This window comes from Salmo salar, chromosome ssa13 (assembly GCF_905237065.1).
Source record: "Salmo salar chromosome ssa13, Ssal_v3.1, whole genome shotgun sequence".
NCBI classification, from domain to species: domain Eukaryota; kingdom Metazoa; phylum Chordata; class Actinopteri; order Salmoniformes; family Salmonidae; genus Salmo; species Salmo salar.
The window spans coordinates 10,950,917-10,965,170 of record NC_059454.1 but is presented as its reverse complement, the minus strand read 5'-3'; the positions used below and the strand labels follow the sequence as shown (position 1 = coordinate 10,965,170).

The window sequence follows — 14,254 nt, the reverse complement described above, 5'->3', positions numbered from 1 at the left end:
GTATCAAGACAACTATTCATAATTTGGACTGATAAAAACATCTGGTGGTTGGACACCAAATAGTCGGGGGTTGTTGTGAGAAATAGACTTGTTGTTGAAAGGGTAGTGTTGATATGTGTTGAAGGGTAATGTTAATATATGTTAGCAATTGGTAGAAATGTTCGGAAGAACTTTGTCAAACAACTTTATATCACTTTGACTAACTTTTGCGTATTTATGATCTTTTGAAAACTAAAATGTATAGTTTGTATCCATGAACCACACTAGTGGCAGATCTGGATAAAAACACAGCATTATGAAGTGTCTACTGTAGCTTAAACGAATTCATAATTTATGCAAATATACATGTATTTGGATGAAGTTTTTGAAGTTATCGATAGAAAAATATTTTTGCAACAAATAGCTCATACTTATTTCCAACTCAAACCCAACTCTTAGCCTATTCTAAATCATTTTTCAACAAGTAGAATGTGAATTGTTCAACACGATCTTCACACCTTCTCATGACTTTATAGAAATGACGTTTTACAGTCATTTGTTCCTGTATGTCTTGTACAAAAGTTACATTGTTATTATTATTTTTTACGTGAGATTAAGAAAGAAGTACTGTGGTTGGGAATCTATTTTTTTCTACTGTGGTTGGGAATCTTTTTCTTTGTACTGTGTGATTAAAGTCTTTGCAGTACTATTGTTTATATCTCTGATGTTCATGTTTCCCATTAAATATTGGGATTCTTAACCCCTAAAATGTTTGGATCTAGGTTCAACTGTTTGGATACAATATGTAGTTAAATGTTTTCAGGAACGTGGAATCATGGGATGTACCATACAGGAAGTATTTATTACTATTTATTCCCTGTCATTCACTGAATTGATTCAACTGAAAAATCATAATGGCATAATAACTTTGATCATAACATAATAACTATAATAAAATCTGTTTAATTTCAGTTATGTATTGATATTTTATTCATTTGAGAGGGCCCTTTATTATCAATTTAAATTTGATTTAATAATCAAACATAAAATGTAGTTATATTATGGAGGAGTTTATAGTGAGATTACAGTGTGGATGAAGAAATTCACAACCTACCTTCAGCCTTTTAAACCTTAAAAAGTCATGAAATGGTATATAAAATGTAAAAATAATCACACCAAGAGAGGTTTTTGATTCCAAAACTCTTCTAATTCAAACAATTAAACTTCTCAAATAAATATAAGAAATTCCATAGTGACAAACAAATCGCTTTATGCTAAACACATGTTACAGTAACATAAACGTGAATAGAGGATATTAATATCCCAGTAAAGTGATTCAACAGTTAATATATTCTGATACCTGTAGTTAAAGAAGAGGACAATAAAAATCTATCCCGCAGCACAACTTTTGACAGGAAGATTTTGAGAGACTGAAGTGGGTGATGGGTGAGGAGTAAGTATCACACACACATTACACTCTCAGAAAAGAAGAAGAGTGCTGTCTGGAACCACTTGTCCATGTAGGGAAATCCTCTGAAACAGGTTCTATTTGGAACCTCAGGTTCTATCTGACCCGAAAAGGGTTCAGGGGTTTTCCGTTTTCCTACAGGGACAAGTGGTGCCACATAGCACTCTTTTATTTCTAAGCGTGTAGACAGAAACAAGTCTGTCTGTGTATCAAACTAATATATCCACTGCTGCTGCTGTTTTACATAAAGGTTCCCACATTACTTAGTGAAAATGTTTGTGCTACTTTCCCCTTCAAGACTCTAAATACCCGAATAGTAAGTGTACCCTATAAGAATACAATGAGAGAGAGAGAGAGTGTGGGGAGAGGAGGAAGAGAGAAACGATTTCCCAGCATAACTTGTCTGCTTTCATTATGTGACTGGTTGTTTCTTACTGTGTGGTTGGGCCACATTCAGGTTGATTGCTGTTGAGTGGTGGTCTGTCATTTAGAGTTGTAGATCGATTTTAAATGACCCTATGGAACGCCACATAGATCCTGCCGTGGTAGCTAGCTCCTCTTCTTCCCTACTCTCTCCATCCCAAAACTGCTCATACAAACCACCATGAACAACAAGAGCAGAGTGAGTTTCAAAGCAGGGCAGGCACTCCCCAGTCTCAGCCCAGTCTCAGCCCAGCCTATACCACACACCTAATTAACTCTGATAAAATGTTGGGTCTGGGACGCCAGCATTTTGGGCTTTCAAATGCAATGATGACAAGAGACAAGAAAGGGACCTGCCTATATAAAGCCAATAGAGTTGTGGGGCATTGGGAACATATGGATCTGTTTATGGATAAGAAGCCATGCAGTAGTCTAATCCCAAACTGTAAGGATAAGAAGCCATGCAGTAATCTAATCCCAAACTGTAAGGATCAGTAGCCATGCAGTAGTCTAATCCCAAACTGTAAGGATAAGAAGCCATGCAGTAATCTAATCCCAAACTGTAAGGATAAGAAGCCATGCAGTAGTCTAATCCCAAACTGTAAGGATAAGAAGCCATGCAGTAGTCTAATCCCAAACTGGAAGGATCAGTAGCCATGCAGTAATCTAATCCCAAACTATGAGGATCAGTAGCCATACAGTAGTCTAATCCCAAACTGTAAGGATAAGAAACCATGCAGTAGTCTAATCCCAAACTGTAAGGATCAGTAGCCATGCAGTAATCTAATCCCAAACTATAAGGATAAGAAGCCATGCAGCAGTCTAATCCCAAACTGTAAGGATCAGTAGCCATGCAGTAATCTAATCCCAAACTATAAGGATCAGTAGCCATACAGTAGTCTAATCCCAAACTATAAGGATCAGTAGCCATGCAGTAATCTAATCCCAAACTGTAAGGATCAGTAGCCATACAGTAATCTAATCCCAAGCTATAAGGACCAGTAGCCATGCAGCAGCCTAATCCCAAACTGTTTCTAGTGTTATCCCAATGTACCTCTTCCTCGCGTTCTAAACATCACCCACATCCCAAACTGGTGGTGTTCCCTTCCCAGGCCCCCTTGCCATCTCAGAATAAAAAGCCAGAAAAACAGGCAAAGCGGCATCAATGAATACAATGGCAATTAGTAGGGGGCGATTTGTTCCCATCTGGAGTGTATTTCCTCACCAGTGTAATACTCAGCCATCCCTTCGTTTAGGCACAGAGTGCTCGATTGGTGGGAAATTAGTATAGCGTTTTTTATGTGTTTGGTATTAAAACAGATGGGTGGTTTATTTTACCAGAGGCTGGCGATAAACAGCTTAGACGCATAGCATAACCACCAAAAGAGCCATCACAGCCTGCCAGCGCCAGAGATGTTAAGATACCGTGAGAGGGAAAGTGTTTGGATCTCTGTCCATGTATATTGCAAGAAGGATCTGCCATTTGCCCTAGTTGTTCTATCCCACATATTGAATAAATGTGTTCCCAGCCCTGCTTATGCTTCAATGGATGTAAGAAATGTATTTCCCCAGCTCATATTCATATGTGTTTGATTGCTTTGTTTTTGTAGAATTCTAATGTTCGGTAATCAGGGTTGTGGTCATGTACAGTAAGATAATGTACACGACGTCATGTACAGTAAGATAATGTACACGATGTCATGTACAGTAAGATAATGTACACGATGTCATGTACAGTAAGATAATGTACACTGCGTCATGTACAGTAAGATAATATACACGACGTCATGTACAGTAAGATAATGTACACTACATCATGTACAGTAAGATAATGTACACTACGTCATGTAGAGTAAGATAATGTACACTACATCATGTACAGTAAGATAATGTACACTGCGTCATGTACAGTAAGATAATGTACACGATGTCATGTACAGTAAGATAATGTACACGATGTCATGTACAGTAAGATAATGTACACTACATCATGTACAGTAAGATAATGTACACTGCGTCATGTACAGTAAGATAATATACACAACGTCATGTACAGTAAGATAATGTACACTACATCATGTACAGTAAGATAATGTACACTACGTCATGTACAGTAAGATAATGCACACTACGTCATGTACAGTAAGATAATGCACACTACGTCATGTACAGTAAGATAATGCACACTGCGTCATGTACAGTAAGATAATGCACACTACGTCATGTACAGTAAGATTATGCACACTACGTCATGTACGGTAATATAATGCACACTACGTCATGTAGAGTAAGATAATGCACACTACGTCATGTACAGTAAGATAATGCACACTACGTCATGTACAGTAAGATAATGCACACTGCGTCATGTACAGTAAGATAATGCACACTACGTCATGTACAGTAAGATTATGCACACTACGTCATGTACAGTAATATAATGCACACTACGTCATGTACAGTAAGATAATGCACACTGCGTCAGGTACAGTAAGATAATGCACACTACGTCATGTAAAGTAAGATAATGCACACTACGTCATGTACAGTAAGATAATGCACACTACGTCATGTACAGTAAGATAATGCACACTGCATCATGTACAGTAAGATAATATACACGACGTCATGTACAGTAAGATAATGTACACTACGTCATGTACAGTAAGATAATATACACAACGTCATGTACAGTAAGATAATGTACACTACATCATGTACAGTAAGATAATATACACGTCATGTACAGTAAGAATGAAGACATTGTGTTACACTTTCAGAGAGAGCAAAATAAATAGATTTTGATGCAATTTCTTTCCCCTCACCATTTTCTCCCAACCCTCCCTCTATCACCTGTATCTGGTTCCCAGAATTGTGTTTAGACAATGGTTTTCCAGTAGCAGGACAGTAGCATGTTGGCTCACTTGGCTGGGATTATATTGGGAACGTGTCAGTCCCAAAAATCACTTTAATTCAGTGTTAAGAATATTCAACAGACACACAAGTTAGGCTAAAGCTGTAATTAGCAGCAGTGGAACACTAGCAACTTTACTTGTGTGTGGATTCAGACTTCAAACACACACACAACCAGACAAGCCCTTTTGAGTAACACCAACCAATACAACAGAGCCACATAAACTTTGTAAGCCACTAAGGGAGACACAAATGAAATTATAGCAGGTCTCTTCACAAAACATATTTGGTTACAGTCAGGAGAGGTGGTGAAATAACTTACTAAATTCCCTTAGAAGTGACTGTTAAACAGGGTTTGAGACCTTGTTTTAGGAGTGACTGTTAAACAGGGTTTGAGACCTTGTTTTAGGAGTGACTGTCAAACAGGGTTTGAGACCTTGTTTTAGGAGTGACTGTTAAACAGGGTTTGAGACCTTGTTTTAGGAGTGACTGTTAAACAGGGTTTGAGACCTTGTTTTAGGAGTGACTGTCAAACAGGGTTTGAGACCTTGTTTTAGGAGTGACTGTTAAACAGGGTTTGAGACCTTGTTTTAGGAGTGACTGTTAAACAGGGTTTGAGACCTTGTTTTAGGAGTGACTGTTAAACAGGGTTTGAGACCTTGTTTTAGGAGTGACTGTCAAACAGGGTTTGAGACTTTGTTTTAGGAGTGTGTTAAACAGGGTTTGAGACCTTGTTTTAGGAGTGACTGTTAAACAGGGTTTGAGACCTTTTTAGGAGTGACTGTTAAACAGGGTGAACTTGTTTTAGGAGTGACTGTTAAACAGGGTTGAACCTTGTTTAGGAGTGACTGTTAAACAGGGTTTGAGACCTTGTTTTAGGAGTGACTGTTAAACAGGGTTTGAGACCTTGTTCTAGGAGTGACTGTTAAACAGGGTTTTGAGACCGTGTTTTAGGAGTGACTGTTAAACAGGGTTTGAGACCTTGTTTTGATGTTAGATTGAATGAATGTTACTTTATATGGAAGTGTACACTTTATATTACAACGCAGAATAAATATGTAATAACGTAGTGGTAGTATGGTAACAAGTAATAGTTAGTCACAATGAAAACATACCCCTACATTTGTTGAGTGGGCTTGGTAATGACCTAGGTAGGGAGGTATCGTGAGAGAGGTCAGTAGTGGCTGTGTACTTTTGATGAGGTGTGATATCATCATGAGACAGTCCACACCAGCAGTCTGCAGTAGGTTGATAAGGCAGAAGGGTGGACCCAGTATTGCCCGTCAAACCAGAAATACATCATAACCTTGTCATGCTGCCAGAGGGGAAACCAATCCTGATGTCAGTAAAGTACAACACTGAAATAAGATTCTCTTAAATACCTTTGATCTACCTGGTTTCCTTTTCGCTCAGTCTCTTTCCATGCTCGCAATGTAGTGTGTTGTGTGTTGAGCACAAGTATAGCTTTAAAAATGTATTCAGTCTATATGCTGTCCTTTTTGGTCCTCTGGGAGTGTACCCAAACAGGCACTAGTAAAGCAAGGACGGTGTGACATCACTGCTTGTCGACAGGAGGAGAGGTCAAAGGTCCACCACCCCTTCCATATAGGCAGGAGGAGATAAGACTCTGTTGGAGAGAGAGGGGAGCGTAATAGAGACAAAGTAGAGAGAACGAGGCTTCATAGAGAAAAGGTAGATAGAACGGGGCTTCATAGAGACAAGGTAGAGAGAACGGGGCTTCATAGAGACAAGGTAGAGAGAATGGGGCTTCATAGAGACAAGGTAGAGAGAACGGGGCATCATAGAAACAAGGTAGAAGAGGGATAGAACGGGGCTTCATAGAGACAAGGTAGAGAGAGGGAGCTTTATAGAGACAAGGTAGAGAGAGGGGGCTTCATAGTAGACAAGGTAGAGAGAGGGGACTTTATAGAGACAAGGTAGAGAGAGGGGACTTGATAGAGACAATGTAAAGGGAGGGGGGATGGGTAGATAAGACAATAGTAAGCATAGAAACAGATTGAAAGATATCCACATAAAATGTCGTTTTTTATGCAAATAGATACACAGAGGTTTGCAGATTATGGAAATGTTTTTGTCTTATCGGTGCTCTGCAACCTTTCCTGTGCCTTAAAGTTCCCATACCTAGCATTTGTAAATCTCTCATTATGGAGCTAAAAGAGAGTAATAGTGAGGCTAAAAGAGACAGAGACATAAATATAAAGAACAATCATACACCGCCCGTCGTCTGTTAATCTATTTCAGTTATCCATCTGAAGGAGGTCTCAGGGTGGAGAGTTGTGTCTCTCTGCATTCTTATCATCACTGTCATCTCTAACAATGAAAAACAGTGTGTGTTCAAGAGATGGGGGTGGAGCAGAGAAAGACAGGAAAAGAGGCCGCGAAGAGACAGAAGCAAACACATGAAAGAGAGACTGAGAAAATACCTTGAATTGCGATGACTGAATTTGAACCTGTAAGGGTGGGCTTTGAGCAGTTTCCTCTCAAGTAATGGGACGAACAGCCAATCCATCAAGTTCCACAACCTGGTAGCAATTGACCAGAGCTCATTACAGCACATATTTCATTTGGTATTCTGCACGGTCACATACATGTCATGGACCTCTATGAGTGAACTACATTCAGAGTAAGAGAGGTTCACATACATATAGAACAGCAGAAGGATTTTGAGGAAAGTCTGTACCTGCATATGTGTGTGTGTATTTTGTCTGCATGAGTACACATATCTGCACATGGTTGCGGGAGAAGGGGGATGGGAGATTTCACCCATGAACATATGAACTGCTCACGGTTAGTCTGTCTATTATACTGAACAAAAATATAAAAACGCAACATGTAAAGTGTTGGTCCCATGTTTCATGAGCTGAAATAAAAGATCCCAGAAATGTCCCATACGCACAAAAACCTTATTTCTCTAAAATGTTGTTTACATCCCTGTTAGTGAGCATTTCTCCTTTTCCAAGATAATCCATCCACCTGACAGGTGTGGCATGTCAAGACGCTGATTAAACAGCATGATCAGTACACAGGTGCACCTTGTGCCGGGGACAATAAAATGCCACTCTAAAATGTGCAGTTTTGTCACACAACATAATGCCACAGATGACTCAAGTTTTGAGGAAGCATGCAATTGGCATTCTGACTGCAGGAATGTCTAGAAAGCCGTTGCCAGAGCATTGAATGTTCATTTCTCTACCATAAGCAGTGTCCAACATCGTTTTAGAGAATCTGGCAGTACATCCAGCCGGCCTCACAACCACAGGCCACGTGTAACCACGCCAGCCCAGGACCTCTTCACCTGCGGGATCATCTGAGACCAGCCACCCGGACAGCTGATGAAACAGGAGTATTTCTGTCTGTAATAAAGCCCTTTTGTGGGGAAAAACTAATTCTGATTGGCTGTGGGTGGGCCTATGCCCTCCCAGGCCCACCCATGGCTGCACCCCTGCCCAATCATATGAAATCCATAGATTAGGGCCTAATCTATTCATTTCAATTGACTGATCTCTTTATATGAACTGTAACTCAGTAAATAGTTGAAATTGTTTGTTCAGTATAACATTTAAAGCTAAAGACACCTCATTAACTTCTGCTGTCTTCTAAATTACAATAATTATAAAACAAGATTAGATTATCACCCAATTAGACCATGTCTTCATTGACAGCAGTGTTGACAGGGAGGGTTTTTAATGCCCCATTCAATGCACAAATATACAGGCAGACTCTTTATCTTTAACACACACACACACAGCACTACACTCTTAGAAAAGGGTGCTATCTAGAACCTGAAGGGTTATTCAGCTGTCCCCATAGGAAGAACCTATGGGTTCTATAACCTATTTGAAGAACCCTTTTTGGTTCCAGTTGGAACCCTTTTGGATTCATGCAGAACCCTTTCCACAAAGGATTCTACATGGAACCCAAAAAGATTATACGTGGAACCAAAAAGGGTTCTTCTATTGGGACAGCTGAAGAATCCCTTTGGAACCGTTTTTTCTAAGAGTTTATGTAATGTGGTTTGAGGCCACACCCAAACAAAGTGTTGCTAGTCTAAGGGTCTGTGTTGGTTTTACCTTACACATACAAATCCTGTGATAGATAATCTCTTCAAACCTTTTTACCAAAGTCTGTAAAAAGACACATGTGTCTAAAGATTCCATATACCATCCAAGATCATATGAATTTCCAATTCCACATCAATTTAAGTTTCAGTGATGCAGCTGAACAAGGAGATCAGCACCTCGGGGGTTAAACTTTTTTCAGTATCCAATGCATTCTGGGATGTAGAATGAAACACAATGGCGGCGAAACTGAATCGCTTGAAACTTTTTTTTGTGGTTTGTTATTTCCTTACAGCAATATTGCTACAAATTAGTCTAACGTTTGCTACAGAGTTAACGTGTGACGACAACGGCTACATTTTATATTTGCCTTGCATGGGTAATAATTGTATCAACTTTCCTTGTAAACATTAACGTTTGCTACTTACTTGAATAAGTATCTGGTGATGCGTTGGCTATGGTTGTATTTATTTAACTAGGCAAGTCAGTTAGGAACAAATCCTTATTGTCGGCCTACCCCGTCAAGTTTATTTAACTTTTATTTATTCTTGCAGATTAATGTATTTATTGCTATCTAGCTTTTTATTTTACAAATATAAATTATGATTAAACCAGCTAACTTCAGAGTTGAAGTTGGTAACTATAGCCTAGCCAATTCAAATAATTAATTGCCATTGCCAATTTGGTTCCTCAGGTCGATTTGGAAACCAAGCCGACGACTCTCTGGGGTCTTTGGCAAAAACGCTGAGTTGCACAATGACAGTGTACCGCCACCACGCGCCTCCGTGTTCAAATGTACGTTTCGAAATAACGTTTCCTGATGTTGATCTCACCAGTCCTTTCCTTTTAAATCCATCAAGTGATTTGCACACTTTGGGAGAAATGAGACGCAGGAAGGATTCAAGCTCACAGCTGTGTCCCCATTTTAACAGGTACATGTCCCCATACAGTGAGTTCTTCCAGCTGGAGGCTCTGACACACTACCACGGCGTGGTAAGCCTAGAGGACTTCATGGAGCAGCTTGCCCCAACACTCTGGCCTAAGGGCAGACTACTGAGTCAGCTGCCCAGAGTGTAGACAGGAAGTCCTGCCCCATAAAGGGGAGTGTTGTGATTGAGGTGCAGAGTCAGAGATGATTAAAGAATTGTTGTTTAGGTATTGAGCCTAGTTACCAAAAAAATACACTTTGAAACTGGTCAGAGAGATTGTTTGAAAACTAGGTCATGGAACAGAGTCTGTCTTTTTATATCAATTAAATTCCTTTCTTGTAACTAATTCATTGATTTGGTGTTGTTCATGCCAATGAAAAGAATGCATGGCACAGTAAAACACTGCCCCCAGGTGGATTGTTACTATAACTGTATTTACCCACACATCTCTCACATACCATCTATACAAACAAAAATATAAATGCAACATGGAAAGTGTTGGTCCCATGTTTCATGAGCTGAAATAAAAGATCCCAGAAATGTTCCATATGCACAAAAACCTTATTTCTCTCAAATTTTGTGCACAAATTAGTTTACATACACTACTGTTCAAAAGTTTGGGGAAATTTCCTTGTTTAGACATTAATGTTGTAAATTACTATTGTAGCTGGAAACGGCAGATTAAAAAAAATTGTATATCTACATAGGTGTACAGAGAACCATTATCAGCAACCATCACTCCTGTGTTCCAATGGCACGTTGTGTTAGCTAATCCAAGTTTATCATTTTAAAAGGCTAATTGATCATTAGAAAACCCTTTCGCAATTATGTTAGCACAGCTGAAAACTGTTCTGATTTAAAGAAGCAATAAAACTGGCCTTTAGACTAGTTGAGCATCTGGAGCGTCAGCATTTGTGGGTTCAATTATAGGCTCAAAATGGCCAGAAACAAATAACTTTCTTCTGAAACTCATCAGTTTATTCTTGTTCTGGGAAATGAAGGCTATTCCGTACGAGAAATTGCCAAGAAACTGAAGATCTTGTACAACGCTGTGTACGACTCCCTTCACAGAACAGCGCAAACTGGCTCTAACCAGAATGGAAAGAGGAGTGGGAGGCTCCGGTGCACAACTGAGCAAGAGGACAAGTACATTAGTGTCTAGTTTGAGAAACAGACGCCTCACAAGTCCTCAACTGGCAGCTTCATTAAATAGTACCCGCAAAACACCAGTCTCAACGTCAACAGAGAAGAGGCGACTCCGGGATGCTGATCTTCTAGGCAGAGTTGCAAAGAAAAAGCCATATCTCTGTCCAGTGTCTGTGTTCTTTTGCCCATCTTAGTCTTTACTTTTTATTGACCAGTCTGAGATATGGCTTTTTCTTTGCAACTCTGCCTAGAAGGCCAGCATCCCGGAGTTGCCTCTTCGCTGTTGACGTTGAGACTGGTGTTTGGCAGTACGTTCAACTGGCCTCCCAACCGCAGACCACGTGTATGGTGTCGTTTGCTGATGTCAGCGACAGTGGGGTTATGGTATGGGCAGGTATAAACTACGGACAATGAACACAATGACATTTTATCTATGGCAATTTGAATGCACAGAGATACTCTGATGAGATCCTGAGGCCATGTTGTGCCTTTCATCTGCAGTCATCACCTCATGTTTCAGCATGATAATGCACAGCCCCATGTCGCAAGGATCTGTACACATTTCCTGGAAGCTGAAAATGTCCCAGTTCTTCCATGGCCTGCATACTCACCAGACATGTCACCCATTGAGCATGTTGATTCAGAGCATCCCAAACATGTACAACAGTGTGTTCCAATATCCAGCAACTTCACACAGCCATTGAAGAGTATTAGGAAGACATTCCACAGGCCACCATCTACAGTCTGATCAGTTCAATGCGAAGGTAATGTCCCGCTGCATGAGGAAAATGGTGGTCACACCAGATACTGACTGGTTTAATGATCCACACCCTAACCCTTTTTAAGGTATTTGTGTCCAACTGGTGCATATCTGTATTCCCAGTCATGTGAAATCCATAGATTAGGACCTAAATTAATTTATTTCAGTTGAATGATTGCCTTTATATGAACTGTAACTCAGTAAAATATTAGAAATTGTTGCATGTTGAGTTTTCTATTTCAGTGTATTTATGTTTACCACGTGGCGAAAACAGTTGGATCTGGTATAAATGTCTTGTAAAGCCTCACTCATGGTGTTTTCTGAAACGTCACTGTCTGTATTTATCAGGATGGGACATCCTTTCCATTTGTGACCATGTAGGAGTGGAGTCTGACAGGTCTGTCTTGTTTGGTGGCTTGTCCTTCACTTCCTACCACCTACCTCACTGGATCCACAGTACATAGCTGTCCTATTAGTGAAACATCAGCATGATTTTTGCTTAACTTACTGGTGGTATAACAGAATAAATACCATAAGAAATGTATTCATTTAAATGTAGTTTTACAAGGATAGTGCCCATTATTCAACATGACTATAGAAGTGCCAGTTTTAGCCAGCTGGCAAATTTTTAACTGCAGTCCCAATTTGCTTCCCCTCTCATGTCTTCCATGCACATGTTCCCTCCATCAGAGTGCCCTGTCCTGGCCCTGTCCTGGTGCCCCAGCTCAGTTCCCTGTGATACAGGAGTATATGGGTCTGCAGCAGTATGTAGTGTAGGAGGGAGGGACAGGAACCACATCGCTGCCCAGGCCATATGTGGGCGTACAGCTGAGGATCGGCTCTGGTTGGGTGAGCTGGGAACACACACATACACACACTCAGACCGTGTGGCTCAGTTGATGAGCTGGGAACACACAAATACACACACTTGGCCTGTGTGGCTCAGTCGATGAACTGGAAACACACACACACTCGGCCTGTGTGGCTCAGTCGGTAATGCATGACCATGGGTTATAACCCCCTCGCCATGACCATGGGTTATAACCCCATGACCATGTCCTTCCCGGATCGCGCTGAGATCTGCCGGGCCCTCAAGCTCTGGGTCAAGAAAACCTCTGCCTGTTCTGTTTACATCGCCACAGTCCCACCTCGCTGAGATCCAAAAGTTCTTCCAATAAGGTGAGCTTGGAGTGATCGATTGGATGATGTTCTTTGTCAGTAAAAATAAATACAAATACCCAGTACATCCACTTTTCACAGGTGTTGCGCTGTTGGTAAACATGCTTTGTTTGCATACTGCTATATTCAGTGTATCATTGTTTCTGTCCATGCCCAGGTGAAGGTGGTGAGCAACAAGCAAGACTTGGCCCAGCCGGACTTGTACATCCTAAGCCAGTCTGACCACTTCGTCGGGAACTGTGTCCTCCTCTTCCTGCTTTTATCAAACGAGACCGTGATGTCCATGCCCGGCCGTCGTATTTCTTCGGGGATGGACTACGCTGGAAAATGTAACAAGCAAGACGAGCTGTGAATATTTGCCCTTCCTGGGTAGTCCATGACAAACTGCTTTTAGAATTTTAGAATGGCTTTTTAATCTTGGGTGAGGAGGAGGACATTGCAGTGTGGGAGTGTGATCTTGTACTCCATACTCACTATTACAGTGATGTAGTGATAAATGTTTTTAGTAAACTCTGATCACCGTTCGCGGTGAATAAAGTCAAGCTCCCATTTTTTTCCGCTAAACCCTTGCGCAAAATAATGTTGTGTTTACCCTCCACAACACCACTGCTATTAAACAAGCAGTAGCATTATTACACACGCTGTATACATTACATTATTATACTCTTCATAGCATCAACAATCCAGGCTGCATCACATCCGGCTATGATTGGGAGTCCCATAGGGCGGCGCCCAATTGGCCCAGCGTCGCCTGGGTTTGGCTGGGGTAGGTCGTCATTGTAAATAAGAATTTGTTCTTAACTGATTTGCCTAGTTAAATAAAAAAGACGTTCCTTTTCCGCAATACCTTCTATGCTGCACAACGCATCACCGGGGGCAAACTACCTGCCCTCCAGGACACCTACACCACCCGATGTCACAGGAAGGCCAAAAAGATCATCAAGGACAACAACCACCCAAGCCACTGCCTGTTCACCCCGCTATCATCCAGAAGGCGAGGTCAGTACAGGTGCATCAAAGCTGGGACCGAGATACTGAAAAACAGCTTCTATCTCAAGGCCATCAGACTGTTAAACAGCCATCACTAACTTAGAGTGGCTGCTGCCAACATACTGACTCAAATCTCTAGCCACTTTAATAATGAAAAATTGTATGTAATATTATGTATCACTAGTCACTTTAAACAATGCCACTTTATATAATGTTTACATACCCTACATTACTCATCTCATATGTATATACTGTACTCTATACCATTTACTGCATCTGAACGTATGAAATGCATGCATTCACTACTGTAAGTCGCTCTGGATAAGAGCGTCTGCTAAATTACTAAAATGCGATGATGACTGAGCTTCTGCATGTGCACAGTGCAGAT

At 40.7% G+C, this 14,254-nt stretch overlaps 1 long non-coding RNA gene across 1 annotated transcript; it reads left to right on the top strand.

Moving 5' to 3' along the window:
- Positions 1-9,061: 9,061 nt before the first annotated feature.
- On the top strand, positions 9,062-10,329 carry LOC106566427 (uncharacterized). Its single transcript, XR_001319878.2, has 3 exons — positions 9,062-9,241; positions 9,557-9,657; positions 9,795-10,329. It is a non-coding gene; the product is annotated as an uncharacterized lncRNA (long non-coding RNA).
- Positions 10,330-14,254: the final 3,925 nt, after the last annotated feature.